The sequence below is a fragment of the Lycium barbarum genome, chromosome 10 (assembly GCF_019175385.1).
Source record: "Lycium barbarum isolate Lr01 chromosome 10, ASM1917538v2, whole genome shotgun sequence".
Lineage (NCBI taxonomy): Eukaryota > Viridiplantae > Streptophyta > Magnoliopsida > Solanales > Solanaceae > Lycium > Lycium barbarum.
Window position 1 is genome coordinate 28,606,332 of NC_083346.1, and position 8,542 is coordinate 28,614,873.

General features: G+C 34.3%; 1 long non-coding RNA gene across 1 annotated transcript; it reads left to right on the plus strand.

Annotated features, from left to right (window-relative positions):
- Positions 1-253: 253 nt before the first annotated feature.
- On the plus strand, positions 254-3,248 carry LOC132614866 (uncharacterized). The gene is made up of 3 exons (XR_009572473.1): positions 254-443; positions 1,708-1,766; positions 2,857-3,248. It is a non-coding gene; the product is annotated as an uncharacterized LOC132614866 (long non-coding RNA).
- The last annotated feature ends 5,294 nt before the right edge of the window (positions 3,249-8,542 follow it).

Here is an 8,542-nt window from a genome sequence, read left to right on the forward strand (position 1 = left end):
GTAGAACTTTTATTAATTAATTTAAATAAAATTTTATTTATTTGAATATATCAATTACTTTTACATATTAGCTACAAATCTATAATTATTTATTTTAAAGCATAATATGTATCTTGAATACCTAGTAATAGATAAAATGTAGTAATTTTATATAGACACATATTTTTCAAACATTAATATTGGGAAATGGAAATTATGCTACGCTATCGTTTTTGAATTGTTAAATTGTTATTGTTATTTAACAGTACAAGAAAAATTTTGGCGTGAAAATTTTCAAATTCCCTCCCCCTAATACCACCATCTTTCTCAAACCATTAGGTATACCTCCAAAATCCATCTTTCCCACCATTAGGTTTTTCTCAATGACCGAATATACTCAGTAGGTTTCAGAACTGACTGCTAATAATCTTTGCTGAAAGCCCTAGAGTATAGTGCTTAACCAAGTAAGTTCACAAATTCGATCCCTAATTGGTTCTTGCTTGTGTATTTTTCATGCTTCTCTTTATAATAATTGTGAATCTCTCTTTTTGTTATACTAGGTGGATAATCTTAGATTCTGGGTATGCCTATTTGTATGTCTTTCGAATAAATCTTTAGTTTGTGGTTTAGATAGCTCTAAATTGCTTATTTTTAAACTTTTGGGGTAATTAGAATGGAATTTTGTGATTCAATAAATAAGTGTTGAATTTGATATCGAACTTCTTTGATAGAAAGCAAACAACTTGTGAAATAGAACTTCACTTTGTATATATTGGACCGCTTGGGTAGAAGTGAACCATTTTAAGGATAGATTTCTAACCTTCTCTTTTGTAAAGGTTACTGGATTTTATAATTGTGGTGAGGCATATTGGATTACATGAACACTTTACACGTTTGAAGAGCTGAATTCCATAAATACTGTTTGTTAGATGCCAAAACTCAATTTTGGTACTACAAACATCAATAAACATTACTTTTGCATATAGAAAGCAAGTACTTTGACAAGTGTAACTCACTATTTGTTATAGTTGGAGGAGAGTTAGTCTCTTCCTATGTTTTGGCAGGTTTCAAATTTCTTGAGATTTCGAATGTTAAATCAAGATGCACTGTTTTCTAATAGTAAGTTCTTCTTCAGTGCTAGGTCCAAATACTCAGATAGTCTCATGGTTAGAAATATTAGGGATTGAAGGACTTTTGTTTTTCTTGGTTAATGATGGTGTTAATTTGTTAATGCTTTATTTTTTAGTTGTAAGCTTATTCAGATTAAACCTGATTGTCTTAACCGATGACAAGATGCCTTCACTGTATGTAATAGAATCTAACAGGTTTTTTGAGGTAATCAAGGGACTTCTCATTGAATAATTTCTTGTTCAAATGACATCCAGAGGAGACCTTTGTGCATTAACATACATAGGCGTGGAGACCATCTCTTGCACAATGTGTAATGCCTACTTGGCTCCATCAATTTTGTCTACAGAAGTGTCAACATGTTATGTAGTAAGGTTTATGGTGTTAAAAAGAGTGTTTTGCATTTATGCAGCTTAGTGGACAAGTCGTTTTCACTTTGTTATACTTTTAGAGTGTGTAGTTGATTGAGAAGTGTTGTTTGGGGAATGCATAATAGTTGTACGTGGACGGTCTTTACTTCATCCACTAAGATGTGTAAAAAAGAAAGCGAGTAACACATGACTATGGCTGATGATTTGGCTGCTTTTATTGAAACCTCAGGGCCAACATAGTGATCTGAAGCTTATTGGAGGAGGTACATTTGGTGACATCTGTATAGGGTAAGTACCACAATATTCACTCTCTAAATTCAATAACTCTTTTCCACTCCTATTTGTTTGAATTTCCTTTACATAGTTCATGATTTTTTCTTGATTAGATCTGTTCCGACATCTGATAAGGTGTGATTTAGGAAGCTGCTTATGAGAGTAAAGGCAAAACTTAACTTCTTAACAAGAAATGATGTGCTATCTTGCATTTGTTGTGAATTTGAATATAAGCTGCACCATGACACATTTCTATGGTTGGTGTAAATGGATTTAGTTTTTGACATTTCTTTACCATTGCTTTACTTTTTTAGACTCTCTAATCTTTTGTCGAACAACGGAAAATAGATATTCATATAATTTAAGATAAGATAAGCACAGGATTAGTATAATGATTTTTTTAATCAAATGTTATCCATCTCATTGAAACTGGATATTTCACTTTATTTCATAATTCGTAATCAATTAGTATAAGGATTAATCTAAGGAATTGTTAAATTTGATGATAAAAAGGAATAACTATTAAACCAATATATAATTTTGTGTTGGTTTTTCTGATATTACTAACGATTTATTCTCCAATTAAATTGTTTGATCTTCTCATACATTGAGTAACTAATACATAATAATAGCTACACTTCTTCATATTCTATAAGATGTTTTTGTGTAAGTTTAGTATTTTGTTATATTTTATATTGAGATTTGAGATCATTATTTTTTGGTTAATTATCTTTATTACCAAGGAGTTAGAAGAAGAAAAAAAAAACGAGATTTGAATAAATCTAAAATTGCCTGCAAATACAAAGTAAAAGATAAATCCACCTCACTGATGAAAATAGCTGCTACTAATATTCACATATTAGTATTTGATCTATGTGAAAAAAGAATTTCATTTTTTAGCATATCATTTATAATGAAAATCCAAATGAAAATGAAATAGAGAAAGACATTAAAACTTGAATAAGCACAACAACAAAATACATACCTTCCAAAGTTATCTCTACGTGACTTTTAAAATGAGTATTTGTTGTAGTCCTCTTCTTTGCTTTGTTTCTTTTGTCACAACTGAAACATAATGTACAAATGGAATAAATTTTAATGGCAGTATCTTCCACTGGATTTTGCAAAGTCCAATGGATTGATGAATAGAAATTGTGAGATGATTCTGAAGGACGAAGCATAGAGATGGTGGTCAGTGTGGCTTGGGAGATATTCACATCATTTTGAAATTATAAGTGGATGGACAAAATATAGAAGCAAATGGACTCCAAATAGGAGATGCTTACAAGTTTGAACTCATCAAGAATGGGGAAATTCCTATAGCACACTTCCACTGCAATTACTCTGCAAAGAGAGAAATAGTGAAGCAACTTGACTTTTCATTTTTTTTTTAATTTGGTTGATCCAATATATGGTGTACAACCTTAAAAACAATGTATGATTCTGGTAAGTTGGTTCGATTTATTGGGTGCTGATAAATATTAGTAATATATGATGTTTTATTCTACAAATCTACATTTAATGTATAAGTAGAAAGGAAAAAAACCTGAAAATGAAAAATGTGACTACCTACGGACTCTGTATGACAACTAAGATAAGTTATGGAATTTTTCACAGAGGAGTTTATATCAAGGACTTCAAGATGGCTAGTTCCAAAAATGAAATGGCTTCTACTAGCAAATATAAAAAGAGTCTAAAGTTTCAACATGGTGCAACAAATTTAAAGTTTCAACAAATGCAGCTCTGATACCATTTTGTTGGGAAGAAACAAGCAATAACCAAATTGCACGACAAGGTAACAGCGGAAGAAATACCCAAGTCAAAACTTACCACACTATTTGAACCAAGAGAAGACAATAAACACTAGCACAAATGAAAATCCAGACAACAACTATACCGACAACAAAATAGCAAAGCAAGCAAAAGTAAATCAATTGCAAAAGACACCAAATTTGCGTGGTAAAACCCCTTCAAGGTGAAGAGAAAACATCCACGGGACCTCCGGCCCACAAAAGCTCCACTGTAATCAACAAGAGTTACCACAATGCTTTCCAAATAGCTACAACAACAATGACAAACACGGAGCAACAATACATAAACTATAGCACCAAAACTAGTGAAGAAAAGGGAGAAATCACACCTAAAAATGAGCTACTGTTTCTACTTGAAAACTGGATCTATAGACCACAAAATCCAATCTTCCCCGTTGAAATCGAAGAACTAGACGTTGAGAATCCCCAATTCAATTTTAAGAACGATCCAATAGTTAACGAATCGGGAAACACTGTTTGAAGCAGACTGCTGTAGCAAAAAATTTCTAGACGAAAATCTGCAGTTCTCTCTCACTTTTTCTCTCTATATGGCTGCTATGAATTCACTCTTGTGTTATGAAAATAAGACCTAAGTTGATCCTATACATAGAGGATTTTAGGGCAAAATTGTATTAGGTTTTATTAATTCAATTCCACATAGGAAGGGAAAACCCAAAACGCTCAGGTTTCTTAAACAAAAACACATGTAAATGCAATTTCTTGACAAATAGAAGATCTTTATCTTGCTTTTCCAAATATGGTAATTACTGCCATTTAAACAAACCACCTTACTCATATTTGCCTCCATCTTTGAAATAGGCAATCAACACAACCAAATATATCCACAAGCTCTGATACCACTTTGAGTAAAGCAGTCTTCAAGGATTCAATGTTTTCTTTTTTCTTTGTCGGAGTTATCCCAAATTGATCTCACCTTATGTGGATAAAACATAAGAAATTACAACGACCTGTTTGGTCGTTACTACATTTTTGACCCTTTCGCCCCTTTCCGTGCTTGGTTAGCTCATTTTTGACCCGAGGGGACCGTTGACATGCTTCTCAAGGTGTCTAGATTTGATTCGGGCGACTTTTTGTGAAATTTGGGCTTTAAGCAAAAAGAGTTGACTTTTGGATAAACGGACCTTTTTCAAAAATTCATCAATTTCGAGAGGTCCGAATGGCCATTTAAAACTTGTGTGTATATCTGGATCGGTTCCCAATGCACTTGGATGCATTTTAGGACTTGGATTGGGAAATTGGAAATGAGGTATCGGGGGTTTACTCAGTCAACGACGCCTCCGTTGGAAATTTTGAGGCCACAAGTGCATTTGTAGCGTGTTTTTATGTGGATCTGTGCATGTAGTTTGTGAGCAGATGGCCTCGGGAGTTGGTCTGGATTTCGGTTGGAACTTGGAAAATATTTGGGATCGAGCCTATTATTTTCATTTAAGTGTGTATTAAAAGCCCTTAGTCCCTCATTTGTTTCCATTCCAAAAACTGAGCTCTTGGGAGAAATTCTAGAGGATTCTTGGAGGTAAGTCCTTCTAATCCCTTTGCTATTTCATTATTCCTAATCATCCTAGAATTCTTTCCATCTTAGTAGTTCATTAAATAATGAAAGATTAAAAGTGGGTTAATGGATACTCTACTTAGGCTTTTAAATGATGAAATTGATTGGGTTTATGCTAGATTATGATGTATCTAAGGTTGCTTATCATGTATCTTCCATTATTAGTGTTGAATTCTTGAATCTAAGAGTTAGGGGTTTATACCTAAAATTGGGGGTTTTACTTGAAATTTGGAATAAGGTGAATCCTTGAGTTACTCTGCAAATTGTTGTTGGATTTTGATCACCTAGTGCTTAATTTGATATTCTACTCCCGTTTTGACCTTGTGGGTCCCGTTTCCCCAAATTCTAGGGTTGGTTTTGACCTAATTTGAATGATAGCAATATAGATATCGTTCTTCATGAGTTGTAATCTAGATTTCGAATATGTCTAGACTTCTTTGATCTTGAGGCTCAGCAAAAGGGCAAGGCTAAAGAATGATTGTTGGTGTTTGTCGTTCAGGCATCCCAATAGGTTATGGCTTACCCTTGGTGAGACTTCGTGTAGCGAAACATATATTTAGATGATATTGTCGGATACGACATGTGAACCTTCGGGTATGAAGTTGGGTTGGATATTGCCTTAGGTTGGACCCTGTTGCTTGATTAGGGCTAGCCACCCCGTTGTGTTGTGACTTGATTTTTCTATTGTGTTGACTTTGATATCGTAGTATTTTACGGTTCGATGTTGATATGAGGATAGAGTTCTATATGACTTGTGTAGTCTTTCATTATATTGTTGGCGTACCCATGTTGTACTTGTGACACTGATATATTGTTGGCGTACCCATGTTGGTACTTGTGGCATTGATATGTTGTTGGTGTATCCCTATTGGTACTTGTGATATTTAACTAATTATTGATGTTGACACATGCATTGCACACATTCTCATGATACACTGTTGATACATTATTGGTACTTGATGAAACACTGTAATGAGCTAGGCTCGGTTTTCAAATGAGAGTGATGTGAGAGTTCGATATTCGATGTTAGTCACGGAATTGTAGCTTGAGTGAGTGCATGGAATCCGCGGGTCTCCCAGGGTGGTGCCGGTGAGAACCCCCTATGGGCAAAGATACAGGGTCTCGTCTATCTGTTGGGCAAAGATTGGGGACTAGTGGTACTTAGACTTCGCAAGTCACCTTGGGTTGTGCTACCCAGACGTGGAGGTATTCCGTCCGGAATGCATGTATACACAGCATTGCATTGCATCATGGCTTATATTGAGATGATTTGGTGTTTTTACTTGTGATGCTGGTTTTGGATTGGACATATTGAGACTTGGCACATTTGGGTTTAGATGCTCTACTTGGGTGATGACATCTACTTGGTTCCGCTTATGTTTGACTTATACTTGTTGATTTATCTGCCTATCTTGCTTTATTGTCTGGATTATGTTAGCTATACTTAGTCAGCCTATGATACCTACCAGTACTGTGGTTTTGTACAGATCTGCACTTGCTACATTCTTTTATGAATGCAGAGTACCAGGTTAGGTCTTCCTCCGTCTCCTGTAGCTGACAGTCGTTATCAAGATTGCTTCGAGTCTACAGGGTGAGCACGAGACGTTCACTGCCTTGAAGACTCCTCTTATTGTTATGTCTTACTTTTCTACTCTAAGACATAGACAGATTGATGTATCATTATATTCTAGACAATTTTTTAATTTCACTAAGATGCTCTTGTATGGCTCAGACCAGACCCTGGGGTACTTCTTTATTCCGTACTATTTCTATTATATATTATTGTGAGACTTACGTGATTATTATCTTCCGTTTGATTAATTTATTTAATTACGTCTTTATTTTCCGTTGGGATGAGGGTTCGCTTATCGAGGTGGGAAAGGTAAGTGCCCGCACAACGTAGGCAAATTGGGTCATGACAAGTTGGTATCAGAGCCCTAGGTTATCCGGTCTATAATACAAGAGTGTGGAGTCACGATTGGATTCAGTTGTTGTCTGGAGGCGCGATTGGACTCGTTTATTGTGAAAGTTCGTGAGAAATAGGAAGATAATTCAGAGGGTTACAAGGTCTCCATGTTTCAGTGTTGGGTTGTGTGGAGTCGCAATTGGACTCTTATGCTTGATAAAATATATAGAGTAAATTATATTAACCCATTTGTGCCATGAGAATTTTACACTTTTTACGAATTTTCTTTTACTTTATTTGGAAATCAGTGTTTGGCCATGAAAATTTCAAATACAATATTCGAAAAACACCTAAAACCTTTTGACTTTTTTCCCACTTTTAGTACTTTCAAACAACCAAATATTTTTGCAGAAACTATAACCTAATACAACTTCATCTTCAATTCCAATTTCAAAATTCCAAATAAAGTGAAAAGTATTTGATTTTCATGGCCAAACACCTACTTATTTTCTGATTATACAACTTCTTCAGAAACTTTTCATTCTATATTGAATTTAAAATATCAAGATGGAGCTAATTAGCTCAAAGCGTGTACATAATCTGTTGTAAAGAGAAAATCAATTTTTGAAAAGTAAATATGAGAAATGACACATGAAATAGTTTAAGCGTAAAACTTCTTGGTGTTAATACCAAACTATAGTAATTTATTAAGCTATCAATTAAATTCAAATTTTAGTTTAAGAAATTATAGAATGTAAAGACATGCTCACATGTTCATTAGTGTGTCGTAAAACTCGAATGCAAGTAAGCTTTTACATTGCCAATAATTATTTTAGGGCCTCATATTTTTGGGGCCTAAGGCAGTGGCCTTAGTGGCCTGAAGGTTGAGCCGCTTCTGGGCTAGAGTACATTTCCTCCTCAGCTTTCTCATATATATATACATACACTTGAGCATTCATGAACCAATTGAAGATCTGCATTTGCTTTCTAAAAGAAAACAATTCCAAAATTCCAATGATCATATAAGTTGGAGCCTGTTTGGCCAAGTGTTTTTTAGGCTAGAAGCACTTTTTCCTCTAGATTTTGAGGTGTTTGTCCATAAACAGAAGTGCTTTTGAGGAGTAGTAAAAATAGTTTTTCTGTGATTGGGAAGAAGCTAAAAAGTTCTGCTTCTTGAAAAAACAAGCAGAAAATTATTTTTTTCAAGACAAAAATATCCCAACCATAAATACATATTTACCAAGTATATATATCCCTCATTAATTCATTATTTTTTAATTCTAAACTTACAACCAAAATAAAAAGCAGAACGTTCAGAGAAAAATAATATCTCAACTATTAGTAGCTCCAAGTACGCAATTGTTCAAAGAGTCATTTAGAAATTGATTAAGGTACCTGCGAAACACCGGATCAATATAACGTTTTGGAGGATGATTAGTGAATCCATCTCTTCCACTTGATCTATTGAATTTGTTATTGACATGCTTGTGTTCTTCCATATTTC